The 22,133-nt window shown below is 37.1% G+C and overlaps 1 protein-coding gene across 9 annotated transcripts in view; it reads right to left on the bottom strand.

Moving 5' to 3' along the window:
• The window catches only part of LOC124118679 (lymphotoxin-alpha-like), a 155,232-nt gene that overhangs the window by 27,395 nt on the left and 105,704 nt on the right, over positions 1 to 22,133 (bottom strand). The window lies entirely within an intron of this gene.

Below are 22,133 nucleotides of genomic sequence, written 5' to 3'. Positions count from 1 at the left end.
AGCCGTTACCAACTTTTGAACGAATGGGAGATCTATATAGTTTGAGGAGGGTCTTCTGATCACCTCCTCACTTTGAATTGGAAACGACTTTTAACAAATCGAGTGCCTTCAGGCATTTAGATTTAAGGTACTTGATATGGGGTTTAAATGTCAAATGGCTATCAAAAATAAGACCTAGGAATTTGGCTTCCTTTACAATTTTGTTAGGTGTGCCATCCAAATACAGTACAGGGTCTTGATGTGGTTTATATTTGTGACAAAAATGTATACAATTTGTCTTGGCTTTAGAAATTTAAAGTCATTTTCAAGTGACCATCTTTGAATTTTATTAAGACATAACTGTAATTGTCTTTCAATTGAATGCATATTTTTACCAGGACAAGACATGTTAAAATCATCCACGAAAAGCGACCCATCTATGGAATCATTTAAGACCTTAGACAGGCTATTTATCTTAATACTAAATAGTGTAACAGACAAGATACTGCCTTGTGGCACACCCTGATCCTGATTATAATGATCTGACAGGGTTGAGCCCACGCGGACTTGAAATTGTCTGTCAGTTAAAAGTTGGGATATAAATTGAGGCAAACGGCCTCTCAATCCAAAATCGTGTAAGTCCTTTAAAATACCATGTTTCCATGTAGCGTCGTAAGCTTTTTCTAGATCGAAAAAGATAGACACTGCATGTTGATTGTTTATAATTGCATTTTTAACAAATGACTCTAATCTAACTAAATGGTCAACAGTACTCCGGTTTTTACGAAAACCACATTGAATATTTGTGATTAAATTATTGGATTCCAAGTACCATGTCAATCTATTGTTGACCATGCGTCCCATGGTTTTGCAAACGTAGCTAGGCAATGAAATGGGTCGGTAGTTTGAGGGATCGGTATGATCACGTCCAGGTTTTGGTATGGGAACAACGATGGCATCACGCCATGATGAAGGAAATGTACCAGAGGTCCAAATGTCATCAAATATATTTAACAAGGTTCTGGGAAATGTTTCAGGAGTTGATAATGTACATTATCAGCTCATGAAGCAGTATCGTGAGCCTGCCCAAAGGCAGTATGGAGCTCATGAAGAGAAAATACTTCATTATAATCTTCCCCATTATCTGAATTAAAATTAATAGTTTTCTTTTCCTGCTGTATTTGGTACTTCTGGAATTGAGTTAGTCGAGGAAGAATGTTTAGCTAAATATTCACCAAGTTTATTAGCAATATCGGATTTATCAGTGAACATTTCATTCCCATTTTGAAGATGGTGGATACCAGATTTAGATCCCTTGCCTTTGATTTTTTTAATCATGTTCCATACCTCCGATATCGGCGTACGTGAATTTAGTTTCGAAACGTAAGCTTGCCAAGACATTCGTTTATTTTGTTTAAATGTACGTCGTGCCTTGGCATTTATGATTTTTATTTTTTTTAATTATGAACCATAGGATGACGATGGAAATAATTCTCAGCCTTCTTCCGCGCCTTCCTAGCTTGTTTGCAAGTATCATTGAACCATGGTTTACGGATGTGTGGATTTGCAGAGGACTTTGGAATACATCCATCAGCTATATTATGGAGTGCATCAGAGAAACATTTTATAGGGTCAGGAACATCAAGAAATAATTCTGGTTTAAGTTGGTTTGCCCAAAGAGTTTCATACAAAGGCCAGTTAGCCTAATGAAATTCCATCTTGATGATGGAGGAACGTCAGATGGGGTCACAGTCTTGAGAATGGTGGGGAAATGGTCACTTCCACAGAGGTCATTGTGGACTAACCACTCAAACTCATCAAGCAAATCTGAAACCGAAATTGACAACTCAATGGACGACGTACCAGGATGTAGATATGTTTTGGAATTATTGTTGAAAATACATAAATCATTATTTAACATAAAATCTTCCAGCAACTTCCCTCTCGTGTTGGTATGCGCACTCCCCCATAAGGGATTATGCCCATTTAAATCACCCATTATGATGCAGGGCTTTGGTAGTTTGTCATAAAGGGTTTGGCGATCAGAAAGCTGAAGAGAATATGACGGAGGAATATCACAAGAAAAAATACCCATATATACAAAATATACAATTTTGTATATTTGATATTTCCAAAATATACAATTTTGTATAGTTGGTATTTCCAAAATATACAATTTTGTATATATGGTTAGATTTTACCACTGCTTCATTCAATTTCCTCACCTCTTATAGAATGTTTCACATAATGTGGTTGCAAAGTTTACTAATGATACCGAACAGTATAATTATTGCATGTGACAATAATGCTTTAATACATTATGACAACTATATGATGTTATGAAATAATTTGTATTTCGTTATGTTTTACAGATCTTAATAACAGTTTGATCAATATAAAATGCGTACGCCAGCAACAAGTAGTTGAAAGTAGTTTTAAACATTGATGTTTATCGTTCCAAAGCTCTGTTCTCCAGCTCAGTTCATCTTTGTTTACGAGAACGTTTTTAATATGGGCAATTTTCTTCTTTCGGGACATTGGAGCAGTCATAATATTCATAACATCATAAATATTAAGATTACAGGCAATTTTAACAACTTTAGTACTCCATGAACTTTTACATAGTAACCATTTTCTTCATCAAAGCGTTACAAGTACTGTTATTAATCTTGGGGTAGTCTAAAAACATTAGCATGTAATGTAACAAACGGGGAGGAGAGACCCATGTCTCCATTAGTGGCTATACATGGAGGTACCGTTACTAACACCAAGAAATAATTTACCGGTTCTATTTTGGATTAGATTAACGTTTTATCCTCATATACCAGAGCCATAGAACATTACCGGCTCAACAAGACTTTCATACAGTTTCATAAAAAACATCATAAGACATACACCCAACAGAATAAGACAAAGCATGGCCGGCAGAATTGTACAACTCTTTCACAGTTTCACATATCTAGATGCTCGTCAACCCGTAGTCCCAGATAACGATATGATTCTACATAGACCAGTGTTTGCCCAGCGTAGAGGAATCTGGTTAATCTGTATCACTTAACGAGTTTGAATAGCTTACTCTGCCCACAGTCGAGAGCAGCACAGTAATTAGTAGTTTAGACCAGGCGAATACACTGGTCACACTTGACTGGTCTGTCTGATGATTCGGTCACCTGCCAAATGGGATGTCTGACAATTGGGTGTGAACCTTACAGAGGAAGTTATTTTATGAATGCGTCACGTGTTTCAATTTAGATGACCATTATCTAAGTAAAATACTTCTAAGATCATAAAGGACATAACATTTAATAAAGTGTAATTCATTTTCGACAAACTTTTATGAACAATTTGGGGGGTTGTAAATCGTCCTGTTTCGATCTAGATCTAAAACTAGCTAAAATGCGACGGTGGTCCCTGTATTTAAAACATAAGGAGCAACAACGTTACGATCATGAAAGTTCTTAATGTATTGCCCTTAACGTTATGTTTATCGTTCCAAAGCTCTGTTCTCCAGCTCAGTTCATCTTTGTTTACGAGAACGTTTTTAATATGGGCAATTTTCTTCTTTCGGGACATTGGAGCAGTCATAATATTCATAACATCATAAATATTAAGATTACAGGCAATTTTAACAACTTAAGTACTCCATGAACTTTTACATAGTAACCATTTTCTTCATCAAAGCGTTACAAGTACTGTTATTAATCTTGGGGTAGTCTAAAAACATTAGCATGTAATGTAACAAACGGGGAGGAGAGACCCATGTCTCCATTAGTGGCTATACTGGAGGTACCGTTACTAACACCAAGAAATAATTTACCGGCTCTATTTTGGATTAGATTAACGTTTTATCCTCATATACCAGAGCCACAGAACATTACCGGCTCAACAAGACTTTCATACAGTTTCATAAAAAACATCATAAGACATACACCCAACAGAATAAGACAAAGCATGGCCGGCAGAATTGTACAACTCTTTCACAGTTTCACATATCTAGATGCTCGTCAACCCGTAGTCCCAGATAACGATATGATTCTACATAGACCAGTGTTTGCCCAGCGTAGAGGAATCTGGTTAATCTGTATCACTTAACGAGTTTGAATAGCTTACTCTGCCCACAGTCGAGAGCAGCACAGTAATTAGTAGTTTAGACCAGACGAATACACTGGTCACATTTGACTGGTCTGTCTGATGATTCGGTCACCTGCATAATGGGATGTCTGACAATTGGGTGTGAACCTTACAGAGGAAGTTATTTTATGAATGTGTCACGTGTTTCAAAATAGATTACCATTATCTAAGTAAAATACTTCTAAGATCATAAAGGACATAACATTTAATAAAGTGAAATTCATTTTCGACAAAATTTTATGAACAATTTTAAAACATTGGGGGCAGATTCTATTTTCTAAAAGGTTTGGGGGGTTGTAAATCGTCCTGTTTCGATCCAGATCTAAAACTAGCTAAAATGCGACGGTGGTCCCTGTATTTAAAACATAAGGAGCAACAACGTTACGATCATGAAAGTTCTTAATGTATTGCCCTTAACGTTATGTTTATCGTTCCAAAGCTCTGTTCTCCAGCTCAGTTCATCTTTGTTTACGAGAACGTTTTTAATATGGGCAATTTTCTTCTTTCGGGACATTGGAGCAGTCATAATATTCATAACATCATAAATATTAAGATTACAGGCAATTTTAACAACTTTAGTACTCCATGAACTTTTACATAGTAACCATTTTCTTCATCAAAGCGTTACAAGTACTGTTATTAATCTTGGGGTAGTCTAAAAACATTAGCATGTAATGTAACAAACGGGGAGGAGGGACCCATGTCTCCATTAGTGGCTATACATGGAGGTACCGTTACTAACACCAAGAAATAATTTACCGGCTCTATTTTGGATTAGATTAACGTTTTATCCTCATATACCAGAGCCACAGAACATTACCGGCTCAACAAGACTTTCATACAGTTTCATAAAAAACATCATAAGACATACACCCAACAGAATAAGACAAAGCATGGCCGGCAGAATTGTACAACTCTTTCACAGTTTCACATATCTAGATGCTCGTCAACCCGTAGTCCCAGATAACGATATGATTCTACATAGACCAGTGTTTGCCCAGCGTAGAGGAATCTGGTTAATCTGTATCACTTAACGAGTTTGAATAGCTTACTCTGCCCACAGTCGAGAGCAGCACAGTAATTAGTAGTTTAGACCAGACGAATACACTGGTCACATTTGACTGGTCTGTCTGATGATTCGGTCACCTGCATAATGGGATGTCTGACAATTGGGTGTGAACCTTACAGAGGAAGTTATTTTATGAATGTGTCACGTGTTTCAAAATAGATGACCATTATCTAAGTAAAATACTTCTAAGATCATAAAGGACATAACATTTAATAAAGTGAAATTCATTTTCGACAAACTTTTATGAACAATTTTAAAACAGTGGGGGCAGATTCTATTTTCTAAAAGGTTTGGGGGGTTGTAAATCGTCCTGTTTCGATCCAGATCTAAAACTAGCTAAAATGCGACGGTGGTCCCTGTATTTAAAACATAAGGAGCAACAACGTTACGATCATGAAAGTTCTTAATGTATTGCCCTTAACGTTATGTTTATCGTTCCAAAGCTCTGTTCTCCAGCTCAGTTCATCTTTGTTTACGAGAACGTTTTTAATATGGGCAATTTTCTTCTTTCGGGACATTGGAGCAGTCATAATATTCATAACATCATAAATATTAAGATTACAGGCAATTTTAACAACTTTAGTACTCCATGAACTTTTACATAGTAACCATTTTCTTCATCAAAGCGTTACAAGTACTGTTATTAATCTTGGGGTAGTCTAAAAACATTAGCATGTAATGTAACAAACGGGGAGGAGGGACCCATGTCTCCATTAGTGGCTATACATGGAGGTACCGTTACTAAAACCAAGAAATAATTTACCGGCTCTATTTTGGATTAGATTAACGTTTTATCCTCATATACCAGAGCCATAGAACATTACCGGCTCAACAAGACTTTCATACAGTTTCATAAAAAAACATCATAAGACATACACCCAACAGAATAAGACAAAGCATGGCCGGCAGAATTGTACAACTCTTTCACAGTTTCACATATTTAGATGCTCGTCAACCCGTAGTCCCAGATAACGATATGATTCTACATAGACCAGTGTTTGCCCAGCGTAGAGGAATCTGGTTAATCTGTATCACTTAACGAGTTTGAATAGCTTACTCTGCCCACAGTCGAGAGCAGCACAGTAATTAGTAGTTTAGACCAGGCGAATACACTGGTCACACTTGACTGGTCTGTCTGATGATTCGGTCACCTGCCAAATGGGATGTCTGACAATTGGGTGTGAACCTTACAGAGGAAGTTATTTTATGAATGCGTCACGTGTTTCAAAATAGATCTAAGTAAAATACTTCTAAGATCATAAAGGACATTTAATAAAGTGAAATTCATTTTCGACAAACTTTTATGAACAATTTTAAAACAGTGGGGGCAGATTCTATTTTCTAAAAGGTTTGGGGGGTTGTAGCTAAAATGCGACGGTGGTCCCTGTATTTAAAACATAAGGAGCAACAACGTTACGATCATGAAAGTTCTTAATGTATTGCCCTTAGCGGACCCGTAGTCCCAGATAACGATATGATTCTACATAGACCAGTGTTTGCCCAGCGTAGAGTTCTGGTTAATCTGACTGTTGGAATATTATCTATGCATTATCCTGTCTAAAAATCTAGATATATTTACAATATCATGTATGCATTTTTGAATCATTGTATTCCGGAGTGGTCTTCATATAAACTTCTTGACCAATCCGCTTCATGTACATTTTCAGAAAAACAGAACATAACATGGGAATACCGTTCGAATTGAGCCTCGCTCAATTTCCCTGTGCGCTGTGATTTTTTATTTATTTTTTTTAAATGAAAATTTTACAGGGACTAGCTGTGCTACCACACATGTTAAACCATTTTTACAGTTTTGTCTAATTTTAGCGATAATGAAAACTGAGTAGAGATAAGATATATTGATGAACAACGTCTTTATTACAGTTAGGAGCGACGCTTAGGTGTATGTTGTAACACCATTATCAAGCAAGTGATGTTGTTCATTCACAGATCTTATCCTCTCTCAATACTCCAACTTCTAAATTCCTCGCAAAGAAGATAATGATACTTGTTTTGAATCTTGCCATCGTACAAAATATTCTTCGCACAGTATTCAAGAAACAATGTAATATTAATTTCATACTACGCCATCAATATATGTTGTGCAATATTTGAGAGGTTGGCGCCTGTCGGGACGGTGTGAGATGCTAAAACTGTTCTTGTATAGTCTAGTATCCTTTGGCTAGTGACAGCTACCACTGTTTATTCCCATTCAAGTTGCTAACGGTGTTTCATCTAAACAGTATTATGGGAACGGAAATTAAAACATTACTTCATTCGTTATGCTACCATTTTTGAATATATGTCCATGAGATTAATCTGTTCATTTTTCCGTATTTTTTATTACGGAACTTATAGCTTTGTGTGGCACAAACGATCAAATAGTAAGATGACTACAATTAAAGGGCATTAATAACGAGAGGCTGTTCACATATATGTACATCATATATGTATCACGCAATCATTTCTGATTTTACTCGACGTAAGAGCTAGAAACGTTACCTACTTCCGGCGCAGCGGTTCTAGATGTTGGCGCTATCTAGATTGGGTCCCTGACACATGCAGCTCTATTTGATGAGTGTATTGTACGTAATAAGCTGAACTTTTATAAATCTATTTTTTGCAAATATATACTGGTCACTCCATCTAATCATTGTTACTAAAATATATAGGATTGTTGTCTATAACGTGTCCATTCGTATGTCTGTTTTACGTCTGTTCTACTAATTATTGACACTAAGAAACTCATAATTTTTTAAATCATTACTAAACGTGTTGTACTTGTCTACATCTGAATTGAAAAGTGGGAGAAAAGTTGCTTACTGTATTTTGCCGCCTTTGATGGTTCTGATGATCAAGATGACAACGTCAAAATCTAAATGTTCAGGAGTCGATGAGGATTCAGGAGTTTTTGATTTGATGCAGAATCAAGGTTGGGGGTTGTTATAGGCCTAATAGTGCACCACGTGATTTATGTCCAGGCCCCCGTGACATGCAGTTGTCATGTGACATGTAATTAACTAATAATTATTGAATTGCAAAAACAATTCCGACAGCAAATAACCGCATCCACAACAACAATGCGTGGATGCAAAGAAAGAAACCATTTTAAACCCCTTTCTGTATATTTGTATTTGTATTTCTTTCTGAAACTATCATTCTACAAACAGTTGTGTTCACCGCCCATTGTGATACTTCTACTTAAGAAAATAAAAAAGGATGTTTATTTAGTCATTTGACATGCGTTCATTGTAAACAAGGATTAGTGTGAAAGGATTACTAAGTTTGTCATCCAGTATAATGCACTTCCTCGATTAGCATTATTAGAACAGAGTTTGTAATTAGTTATATCCTGACTCCAGTTAACCAAGGCAGCTACATCAGTTGTGATTTTATGAATTTGTGGAATCTTAATGAAAATAACGACCGCCTGTCACAAAAATGCAAACGAACATTGAACACGCACAGTTGCAGATTTTCCTTTCGTACATTTGAGGGTGAACGTGAACGAAGCCGTGCAAGATGCTTTACAGCGATTTGTCTTCAGAACACATATTGAGCTCAGGTAAGTTTATTAATGATGATATTTTCATCCAGTCATAGATATGGCGATCATGAGCGCTGACCCCATATGTATTCGCAATAGAACATTTGGAAGACTAGACACAAATTGAGTCACAATATGACAACATCAAATCAAAGAATTTGTTTAATGCAACAGATTTAAGGCATTGAAATTGTACATTCTTATAAAATACATGAGTGTCGCTACGTCTCATGTCAAATACATCAATGAATTCTTTATAAACAAAAATAATTTAATATTACTATGAATTTATAGCTAAAATTATGGAGTCTTGCATGTCGAGCCAGCAAACTATTGTACATATTATTCACCCTGGAATTTCTGTTTACTGTGCTTGCGGTGGGGTCAACCCTATTCCCAAAATGGACAGTTCCAAATACTACTGCATTAAATATGAATGCCAATTTGGAGAAAATTACCAAATAAATGAATGCAAGTAAAACTTAATCCAGGGGAAAAGAAAACTGTTCAATATCACGTCAAACTGTGCCAAAGTGCAAAACCTAATCTTAAAATGAAAGGACTTTGGTATTAATATTTCAGTCAGATTATGATATTGGCGAGTTAACGAGGTAAGCTCTATGATAATTGTCTTAAATACCTTTCTGGTGTCCACCGCCGTGAACCATACTCAATCACTCAGATAAATAACCCCTTTTACATAAGTCATGAACAAGCATATATATATTGCCAATATTTTGCTCCCATGTTTTGGATAATTGTACCAAAGAAAAAGAATTAATCCTAGAATGTCTACACATTAATTCATTACGGACGCTGAAATAATGCCGATGAGACGTTAATTTTTACCTCGCCCACACACTGATTACGGACCATTTGTGGGCCAATAAGAGGTACAAGCCACGTGAAAATGTAGAGTGAGACCAACGTAGCCATTACACCTTTTTACAAGATGGAAAACATCTTTGCTGTTAGTGATTACATATAAAGAAATCTAACCAATTCACAGGCTATACGTTGTAGAACTGAATGCAAGTCATTCCTACCTGATACCATTAATAATTGGATAGTCACCGGAAAAAGAGGATTATTAAACTTAGACAATGTTATATTCAGTTAAGCCATGATACCAGATTTTGTCACTTTAAACTTCCATCGGCTTAAAAAACACATCTCAGATAACACATCATGCATGCTCTTGTGGCTGTCACAATGGTACACTGCATTAATTTTTACACATGCCCCAACTACAATATATTTAGAAACGATTCTATTCTAAAGGTTAAGTGAGTTTCTAATCAGTGGTTTATTGGAAACAATTTGAACAGTGCCTAATTTAGCTATTTTGAAATCGGCCATGTACATCCGACGTTCGGGTGGATTTGCACATATATAATAACTAGTAGTAAGACTTAATACATACTTTGAGACACGTATTAAGTATTAAAGAGTTAAATAACTTTTTTTAGGAAACCCCTTTCCATCAACCGCACTGTTGGCCTATCTTTTTTGTTCTGTTTTGATGTATTGATGTATTATTTAATACAATATGTATATCTCCCCTCATCCCAATGTTAATAAAAGGAAGCTTGGTGGGGACTTTTGGGATATAAGAAATGAATACAGACTGCAATATTGTCTGAATGTCTTAACAATCACCGGGTGTGACCACGTAGACAGGATATCATTCGGATTTCTCATAATTACTCCATGAGCATGCTTGGTATTGTAGCTTGGGGAAATTAAATGTAAGTTTGTTATCAGAGGAGATTGATAGTGAACTTTTAGTACCAGTTAGATATGCTATCTATATGACTTCTTTCTGTTTGACAAAGGATTAAGGGTATATGTGTGAGTAATCCTTCCACGCTGATGAAAGAAAGTCACTCTACTAGTTCATGTAATCTACGTCAAATAAGATCAGAACACATGCATTATTACAACATACTCAGGATACCAATAACAACGAAATGTACAAATTAACAAACATGATCAATATTATTATTACATGTTAATGCCATGTATGTAAATATAGCTATATAAACATATGTTTAATTTTTCAGCTTGTGTGAAGTCGTCCATAAATACAAGAAAACGTATATTTTCCCAAAATTATATTACCCTCAAAAGGGCAATTATATTCATGTTCTCTTTTTTAATTTGAATGACGTAACATTTATGTTACTTTGATTTTATTAGACCCATGTTGTTGTTACAGACCCAGGGATTGACTAGGTTCATTACATGTCATAAAAGTGCCGGGACATAATATGGTGGCAATACATTCTCTAATTAACACCTGTCACAAAGGGACGGGCAATTTGGGTTTGTCCTCAGGGAATGTGTTATGCAATTTGTGTATTCACGAAATAACATTCAACAAATTATGTACATGGTCCTGTGATGTAGGATTGATGCATTCGTACTTTTTATAAATAAATGAATTGCATTTTTTTTTTTAACCGTGTGCGAAATACGCATAATGTCGGAAAGCGCAAGTTAAATACTGATTTCATCCCAAAATAAATCACAAACCCTCTCTTATAATTTGTATATTATTCTATATTTTAATTATGTAAATCACGTTCCTGTCACTTTTAAAGTAGAATACGTTAGTCACTCAACCAATTCCATTATTATTTTCCCAAAGATCAAAGATTAAAGCAGTTATCAAGATTTATTTTCCATATCTTTAAAAATACTTAATCTTTACATTGAAACTGCCATCATGATGTATTATTATTATTATTATTATTATTATTATTATTATTATTATTTTTACTATTATTATTGATGTACATATGGTTTGCACCCAACCATGCGCGTGCCAAATTATACAGCGTCAAGCTTTTAGAGCGCCAACTAAGTTTTCCAAAGTAGAAATTAAGCCAAATGAATATATATCAAGTTTCCTTTTGCTAGAACATATGCATGCTGTTGTGTTTTTTCAAGGTAATCTGCGTTCTCGCATTGATAACAATATTAAAAGAACAAGTATTATAAAATATAATACGGGAATATATTACACACGTTATTTACGCATCCGGTTGCTCATAATACAATTTTCCCCAAGGACTACCGTTTTACAAAAGCGATTTTCCGCGTTTCCGCCGAGATTTCACATTATAACAACGTATATCTACAATGAAACCGACAGCTCAGAACAAACCAAATTCAACACTTTTAAGTAGTGATAAAATAGTTTTCATCCTCTGTGCAATCCACTCTGTTGGCATATGTGCACGAGAGCATGTTACAAAACACATCGCGGCCTCCCCATAAAACAAATCCAAGCTCAAACACATTCAATACAGAAGTTACCGCCAAAGCAATCGCCCCCGACAGCTAATCCCCTCTGTGCATTTGACCATAAAGTCTACTCACATACCAAGCACCGCGCCAGGAAAAGTACCAGACGCCTCAACCGCCCACCCGTCAATATCATTGCAAGGACAGTATGTACTCCAGCTAACAGTGTGGAGTACTAATTAAACCTTCCAGTAATGTTACCCGCCACTAAATCAGTTTTTTGTAACTTGCTGATACTATTTTGCACATACAAAACATTTATAGAGCAATACATAGCAATTATCCTCCTTTACCAACATATACAAAGAAACACAGTGCTCAACTTAAAACACTTCAATTTGCACATATATCATAATTATACACAAATACATAATAATTATCTCCCTTTACCAATATATACAAACAAAACAAATTTGGATACACCATATATACAAATTTGTATATGTCATATATACAAACTTGTATATTTTGTATATATCATCTTTCCAATCTTGTATATCCTTTGGAAATATCATCTTTCCAAAGGATATACAAGCTTGTATATATGGATTTTTTTTTGCAGTGTATAAAGCGAGCACAAAGTGAGGACAATGTGCAGAGTCACACGCACTGCACCAGCCTGAAGAGCGCTATTAAGAAGAACTGGGCTGTGAAGAAAACCCTGCTTTAGTAATACTGAAGAACCTCCAGTAGCCTTAGTCCCTGGGGGAGAAAAGAAATGGTAGGAAGTATAGCCTCTTATGTCAATTTGATCTGTAGTTTTCAAGTATGTTTCCTGAAGACATAATGCTGATGGTTGAAAATCTTGTAGTAGCAACTGGATATCATTATAATTATTCCGTAGTCCTCTGCAATTCCATTGAAGGATATGGCTTGAGCAGCTCATGGCGGCTCAACCGATGATGGTGAGCGGGAGGAGTGTCCACTCCCATGGACTGGCTGTGGGGGAGTGACATCCATCTCCAGAGGTTCATATTGGTTATGAACCTCAACAGAGGTTGTAACAGAAGGCACATCCGTGTGCTGGAGTGCCCTGGTTCTTCGTAGTTTTGGGAGTTTTGGGTTGTAACATCAATGATAACCTGGTCATCCTTGATCCACGAGATGTCAGTTTGGCAGGAAATAGACAAAGTAGAGGGTTTAGAAACTGGAGTTAGTGAAGAAATTGCTGCAGAGTACGTTTTTGTAGAAGGAGTTTGAGCTGCAGTTGGGACCAATTGTTTTCCTTCAAGGTAACTGATATTATTGATATGTTTTATTTTCAAAACTTTTGACTCAAATTCAAAAGAAGGACAGGATTTCATGTCATTCGTGTACTCTAAGCTGTCATGAGCTCCACTGCAACGGCAGCACACGACCTCCTTGCCACGACAGAATTTGGCTCCATGTCCAAACTTTTGACATTTGAAACATCGAAGCAGATGTGGAATGTAAACCTCCACTTTGATGTTGAAGTAGCCAGCTTTTATGGAATTGGGGATTTTCGGTAGAGAGAAGGTGAACAGATATGTTTGTGTATTGACAATATTGCCTTCATGTGTTTTCCTTGTAAAACGTTTGACATTGGTGACGCCTTGCCTTTTAAGTTCAACAGCAATCTCTTTCTCGCTCATGTCAGAAAGACAACGAGCTAGGTCTCTGACGATGCCTCTGCAGGAGTTCAGTGTCTTGTGCATGGAAACAACAAACTGGGTATTAACAAACTGCTGTAAACCCAGCAGATTGACAGATTGCTGCCTCCTTGCACATTCCACGAGGATGGAACCAGTCAGAAGGCACGTTACATTTTTCACTTCTCCGCAGGCACTTTGAATGCCCTTGGAGACAGCGAACAGATTCAATTTTAATGGCAGTCCATCAGAAGCTGATAAAACAATAAACCGTCACCAAGCATCTTTAACTTCAGACGATTCTTCATCATCCGACGAAGTTGACTCCACATGTCGACGTTTGTTCGTCTTGCTAGAACCAGAAGAATTTGTGTGAGACCTGGTGGGAAAATATGGTTCAGCACCCCTGCTCCCCACCCGTTACAAAGTGTCAACAAAGACAATATCGCAGTGGAAGCCAGCCAGCAACACCAGGGATACAGGGATGTTATACTCTAGTAAATATCGACTTGAAAAGCTATGAGATCCAAAAGAAGAAGTGTCAGGCTGGCCCATAACACTTTTCCCAAGAAACACAGAATTCAGAGGTCTCTATCACCAGATTGGCCCATGAGCCACCGCCTTCTGGCATACGACTCTAGGCAATTAAGTATATCAATAATATAAGTATACTTGTGTAATCCAAATAAAAAAAATTACATTTTTGAAAAACCAAAGATGTGCTGTAATAATTCTGCGCACAGGGCTTGGCATGACCAGCCGATTGATAAGACCGGGCCCATCCTACCACCCGTCTAGGCGAGGTAAGGGTCAAAGTGGTGTGTTTGGCAAAAGGAACACCGGTTCCTGGCTCCAGTGCCCTCAATCACCAGAATCCCGTCCTCCGCCGACACAGGGACGCAACCCACGGCAAACAGGTTGCCCAATTCGGTCGCCTTTTACGACCAGCAATGGGGTGCTGTGGAAATATTCTGCCCCGGTTCCACACGGGGGAAGAGCTATTAGAGTTACACAGCACTCACCACGAGGAGGTTGCTCTTCACGAGTGCGGCATCAAGTGAATGACGACAAATATACAAGTGTAGGATTATACCAGAAAACGTGGATGACAACAAGGGAGTAGTAATCGCATTATCGAGGCAATCTGAATCCGAAAATGCTTTCACTGCATGGATACTTTTTTTAGTATTAAACTATAACCATCTGGGGTATTTCCAAATGACGACATCTGTTGAGCTCCACCATTCTTTTTGTCTGTTTGTTTAGGCTGAAAATATTCATTAACATGCGTCCTTTGTAGATTTTTTTATAGATCACAGTTAACCAATCAGTGTTCATGCAAAAATGCGTAAAACAAATATTGCCTCCAGCCTCCAAGTTTATTTAGATGTCCTTGCAGACGGTAGCCAAGACATCTTGGCACGCACAGTTGCGTTGCGCATCATCCGGGTACTCACGGGGGAAGAAAAATAACAAAGGCAACAACCAGTCCGGGGAATAGCGTTAGATCAGTGCCCCTTTAAAAATAAAATAAAGGAAATCACTGAAATCTGATATTTAAGGGTAAATTGATGCATGTTGTGTAAAAAGATTTTATGTATGAATGGTTGCTGTTTGTTTACAAATACTACCATGGTTATATGTCATTATTATCAATGAAAGATATATATTATTTTGGCCTTTTTTAAATTTTACAAAGTAGAAAAAAAATCATTTTCAGACACAGAGGACCCTATATATTAGTTAAAATACATAATAAAGAGTATTTGTACCAACTACAATTTTTATAAAATAATACTATATATTTATACTAATTTTCAATCTCTATAATGTTGATTGTAATAACATTGCAGTGTCTACATCCAGTTTGCATTGGCAATAATCATAACACAGACAAAGCTCTTTCTTAACTTCATTAGGCCTTGCTTTTTATGTTTCCTTTTTCTAAACGGATGTTTCAAATTCCAACATCAACAAATTATTAATGTTATTCTTTTTTCTCTTCACACCAACAGATATCTGCATTGCACAATGACTCTTATTATTGTATTTAATATCTTGGCATACTTGTGCATGTGTACTAGTATTTGATTACACGTGCATGACTTTTTAGCAGTCATCTGTTTCTGAACTGAATATTATACCAATAAAGATAAGTAACATAAAAAAGGACTCTGGTATTCTTTCATGTTTGGAGAATCAATCAATGATATTGTGAAAACATTTTTAATTTCTTACATAAGTTACTTATCTTCATAAGATCAAAATAGATCCAAATTAAATTGAGATTAAATTATGCAGTCTAATTCATTTCAGTCAGTCTGTCTAAAATCCAGTCCTATTTTTTAGGTAATAATTAATTAATGAAAATTTAAGAAAAATATACCTTGCCTGAGTGAATGAGTTTTCAGTCAATATACATATTGGGCCTGATTATAGACACCGACACAAGTAAGTAGAATCTGTTATATGCAAAACCAAATAAAACAAATAAATCCATCCATCTACATTGAATGATTGTGGGGTTCAATTTGCATCTATTTAACAATCAGAAGATTTGATGATAAACTTTCTAAATTCATATTTGCTATATGATAATAATATCTACAAAATATGCTTTATTCCACAAGTATCTTGAAGTAATGTTGAATGAAAATCAGGGGTACATAGCTACAGAAGGATAGTGTGTGGGTTTGTATGGGAAATAATTTGTCAACATTAAAATAAATATAATGTTACTAAAACAAGAAGATAAAACTATGAGTTACATCTATTTATGTATCTTACACATGTTGTGGGGTAGTCAGTATGATTTGTTGTTTGTTGGGACAAATCTCTGTAATTTACTAGTATTTTAAGAGCATGAGTATCAGATTTCTGTAACAAATGATGGATCAATGAATTAAACAACACCTATGATGACTCAGAGCACTTAATGGTGGGACACATGTTATAAGGGGCAGAATAATATTGGTAAATCTCTGATTTCAAAGTATAATGACTGGTATGTATATTGCAACTGTCAGAGTAACTGAGTGCTTAAAAGAAGCATGGTAGATTTTCCTTTGGCATGATCCTAAAATATAATATAAATTTAAATATTCAGATGCAACTTTAATTGTGATATAAAAAGTAACATTTAAAATCAGTTGTTTTATTATTTTGAACGTTATTTCTTCTTAAACTATTTGTAAAGGCACGGATGTATACTAATTATATAGATCGTTGGTACAGGCATGTCAAAGATGTCTGTGTGCTGCAAATGTAGGCGTATCACTAATTTTATTAAATTGAAGTCCATGGTGGTATTTGTTGAGATTTGAATGCTTCGAATTGTGGTGGGAAATAACACAAAAGCTAATAAATAAATGAGGCTGCATTTTTTCATCGATGCAACATGTTAGCCCAGACTGACAGAATGCCTAGCTGTTTTCTGACGTAGAAAATACCGTGGCAATATACTGTTTTTCATGACGTTTTTCCCGCTTCTGTTCTTCCACAGTGACAATTCGTCTTGTAGTTGAAGACTCAACAAATGTTGATATTATAAACTAAAAATCGCAACAAAATATCTGCTGGTTAAAAATATTCAGTTGTAAACGACCGTTTTTGAACGAAGGTGCAACAGGGTAACTCTTCAGTTTGGCTCCGTCTCTACATGTCACTAGTTGTCGCAGCGCGCATTGATCCGGGAACCAGACTGGAAGCGAAAGAGTCGACCGTCGCTTATATAATTTCAAAAGGAGAGTTATTGCCCTTGGGAACAAAAAGATCGCCCATTGACTGCATATCAAGTCAAGCTACAGTGCCTTGGCTATATTTGTATGCTCTGTCACTATGATGAACATTCCCGTAGTAACCTCAGTGGTCAATACTTGTGAGTCGAGGTGTAAAAAAGTTTGATTCTGTGACTATGTTTAACATAGTACCTTGTATGAATATGAATAGAAGAACGACCACCGGTCAACCACTACGTTCGATAATCACGTACGAAGTTATGAATGATGTATGTTTGTTTGTTTAACGCGGCACTCACCAATATTTCAGTTCTATGACGGCGGCCTGTAAATTATCGAGTCTGGACCAGACAAGCCAGTGATTGACATGAGCATCAATCCACGCAGTTAGAATTTTCGGCGGATCACGCACATACAACAGAGAGTGGCTTTTTCATGTTTTTGACAAATTTTGGCTAATAATATTTTTTGCTTGTTGTTTATTTACTATTGTAGGTTTCCTAGGTCAGCACATAGATTATGTTATGAAATGAGCATTCCAATACGCAGACTGATTTGTTTGGAGCTATTTTTGGATATACTTAATTTTGACAAACTATGTATTTTACTCTACTGCTACATTTCAATGGGTTTAATACAATTTAATCATGTTCAAGTGTCTCGTAAGCCTTTACAAGGCTAGACATTGTACATGTACATTGTACATGTGGGAGCTGTGGTCTTTCAGAATATTGGTCCAGGCAGGGGTAATGGCATCGCAGCTCTCTGCAACATTGACCAAGGCCTCAGACCCCATATCGTGCCTTTTTTTGCCCGTCATCAAAACCACACCTTTCAGCAAGACAACGCCCGTCCCCACACTACAAGAGTCAACAGGGACACCAGAGACACCAGCAGCACAACATCCAAATCATGCCTAAGCCTCCCCTCAGTCCGAATTTGAATCCCATTGAACACTTGAGGGATGAGATCCAACGGCGACTCAACGACGTACGCCCAAGGCCGACAACTGCAGCAGAACTGCGTGTAGCGTTCCTGAGGATATGGGCCCACATCCCAATGGCCTTCATCAACAGGCTAATCCACTCCATGTACAGGAGATGTGTGGCTGTAGTGAACGCCCTGTAATTATCGCTATAAATGTATTTGATCTGATTACCAATCTATATAAAGCTTGCCGTAAGAGGCGACTATGCTTGACGTAAGAGGCGAGTCAGGCTCGCTGACTTGGTTGATGAATGTTATCGATCTCAATCGCATGGATCGATGCTCATTTTATTAATCACTGGATTGTCTGGTCCAGACTCGATTATTCAGACCCGTTATATAGCTAGAATATTGCTGAGTGCGGCGTTAAACAACAAACAAACAAACAAATCTATAATCTATAAGACAACTCGGGCAACATCGAGGGAAATGACTTCGTGTGCAGACACCGTTCTACTTTCGCCTGTAGTATTTTCAAAACAAAGGTTTATGCACGGTGAGTGACAGACTTATCCTTTCAGAATAGATAGATTAAACCATTTAAAGCAAGTACAGTATATTGTACATTATGTACTAACAATGATAAACACTCAAACACTTAGTTTTGTGTTGTGTAAATGATGAAATAGAGAATAACATAATATCTCCTGCTTAGAATATTATGAAATGAAGCAAAATGACAGTAGGTTAACTATTACCAAATGATAGGACCCTTCTGTTTCATCAATGAAAGTTTGCAGTTCTTGGTACTTATGAAAACCATGAAACAAACTGCATCTGCAACAGTAAACCTACACCCCCACCTGAGAGATCTTGATTATACAGGATGGATGCATCAAGATGAAATAGACAGTGCTTATGTGTCATTTTTAGATCTATGCACAAAGATTCAGAGCGACAAGACACTCTCCACAAGACTTTATGATAAGAGGATTGACTTGAACTTTCCACTGGTCAACTTTCCCTTCATGACGAGCAATATTCCAGCAGCTCCAGCCTTTGGTGTTTACATTTGTTTTTAGATACAGTCGAGCATGCTCGTTCACCAAGATTTCAAAGAACTGTTGCTCAGAAGTTGTTCGATCAAGATTACACCATTCAAGGACTCAGTGAAGCTATCAGAAGGTTGTATGGGAGACATGAAGAGGACATTTCTAAATCCGAAACATTATTGACAAAAAATGATGTAAAAATATCAACTTGGTCAAACCACAGGCTGGGGGAACGTGAGGAGGGACGATGATCTCCGATGCAATTCCCTATTATGACTTGTACCATATGTTCCCGTGTTTTTTCAGGTGAACAATTGACTTGTCTTTGCATGTGTTTGTGATCGGTGCCACCGATGGGGCAGGCTACGCTCACCTTTTCCCGAACACGTGGTATCATAACTTAATAGTGATTCATAAACTCATGCTTAAGATATAGTTGGAATCGTACAATCGTAAATCGTACCGCATTTTGCAGATATTTCTATTGCATATGAAAAGCGTTTTGTCGCTTTTATTAGGTTGGTATTGCAATGTGTGTTATATGGATTGTGTTCAAATGCAAAATATATCTCTGGGACCGTGCAAAGGGACAAATTCTACCATGACATTGAAGAATGCTTGATTCTGATTGGTTAAAAAGAGGTATCCTGTTACCTACTCATACTTTTTTTGAATTCAGCCATTTAACACAAAACACCCGCATCAAAAACATCGATTCAAGAACAAGAAAAGAAGAAGGTGAGCTGGCATTGCTATAGAGTATCCGGGTTTGTTGCCCGGAATACAGCCTTTCAGACAAGCTGGGTAATGCAGAAGGGGAGTCTTCACATTCTCCCAAAAGTCCTCGTCCCATTCGTTGCTGCGTGTAGAGGGAGCAAGATCCCTGAGCTGATGATGAGCCTAACAAGCCTGACTGTGCAAGGATCTCCAAAACCTTTGCTACATTTTTATTTTAATCTCTAAAAAAGCCATTAATAATAGTAATAATAGATTGATTGACATATATTGTCTGATGATCTTCTTGTGAAGCATGTCATGACTCATGATGAAAACAAGGCATTCCACAGTTTTCTTAAACGAGCCAAGCATGTGGGACATGATCTCAAAGTCAATGTTGATTTTGTTGATGGTTCTGTACTGCTGGACTGTACAAAAATGAGTGTCAACCAAGCGAAGTGCAATATCAAATCGGCACAGACTTTCGCCTTTTCAGAGAGGATCAGCAGCCCTGCAGTTTTCTTTGCTTGGATGAAGTCGGCTGGCCTAAACGTGAAAAAGAAGGCTTTCTGTTTGCTGCTCAAGACCAGTCACTTTCCAACGAAACCATCAGGGTGTGATTTTGCATCAAAATGTAAATATGAAATGTAGATTATGACTGTCAAACACAACGCCAGTGGATTCCCAGCTTTGGCCTAAAGACAGTATCTTAAGCGACATGATGGAGTGGCTCGACCCTTGTATTACCATGAATAATGAAACATACCAACTTCGTTAGAGTTGGTCCGTATAAAACCTCAGACCTATTCAAGCCAACAAACCTGATCTTGTCCTTGTTCATAGATCCAATGAAAACATTTATATCATTGAATTTTCTGTCTCTTTTGACACTGATGTGATGGACAAGATTCAGGAAAAACATGGCAAATAGGCGGACCTCTTGAACAGAATACTATATACTTTAAATAATTTTCATATATACACAAAGAAAAAAGTTAAGCACACCCCTATTTCTGAACCATGACAAATAGTAAAAATCATGGCATGGGATGACTGACCACAGGAGATGGGCGATACCAATGTTATCGGATAGAAAAAAACATTTGACAACAAATAAAGAAGATATTGGTGAGTTATGAGTGAAATTCACTGACGAAAACATCATGTTTTTACCTTAGTATGGAGCTACATGATTAAGTAAATGACTTACGTTTGATGTTTCATGTGAAAATGTTCCTTAAAGTCTCTACTTGACATGACACGTGAAACAGATCAGTAACGGGTATAACCGCCACATGCCCGGATGACACATTCCACCATGTCTCATGCCTCCAGTCAGACGTTGGATCTGTTGATGGGTCAACAACAACCACTCCTGATCTTGTAAAGGAGTATCTCGTGCCTTTATGCGCCGCCCCAGAATATCCCTAACATGTTCAAGGGGGATCAAATCTGGGCTCATTGCTGGCCAAGGTAGAGTCGTTATTGCATTGGCCCTCATGTAATCCACGACTGCATGCTGAAACGACGATTGGGCAACCACAGCTGTTTCAGACGAGTACTTGTTAAAAGAGTTCCCGGCGTATGAGACCAAGAAGGTCCCTGTCTTCGCGATGTGTCGTCACTTGAGGTCTTCCGGATATGGGACGGTCCTGTACATCACTGGTCTGAGAATGTTTCTCGACTAAACGGCTTACGACAGTGTGATGATACCTCATATTCCGACCAATGGCATTACAAGACATTCCTGCGTTAATCATGCCGATTATTTGCCATCTTGTGGCGTTTGCTAATCGCCTTCGTGACATGGTCACACAATCTCATGGAATAACTGTTTACAACCAACCTTAAGAAAGCAATTTTAACGTTTCGATATACTGCTTTTAGATATACTCGAGGGTAGCATGCATGACATGTGACCTTTCGTCAGGAATGACTGATTCCATCATCTCGAGGAAACATAATTCTTTCCGCAATTATATCTTTCATGACCAAACAATAATGAAATATATTAGGGTGTGCTTTTTTCTTTGCGTTTATAACTGTGATGAATAT

Source organism: Haliotis rufescens, unplaced genomic scaffold (genome assembly GCF_023055435.1).
Source record: "Haliotis rufescens isolate VD_foot unplaced genomic scaffold, xgHalRufe1.0.p SCAF_61, whole genome shotgun sequence".
Lineage (NCBI taxonomy): Eukaryota > Metazoa > Mollusca > Gastropoda > Lepetellida > Haliotidae > Haliotis > Haliotis rufescens.
The sequence above is the reverse complement of the archived record's forward strand: the minus strand, read 5'-3'. Positions and strand labels throughout refer to the sequence as shown.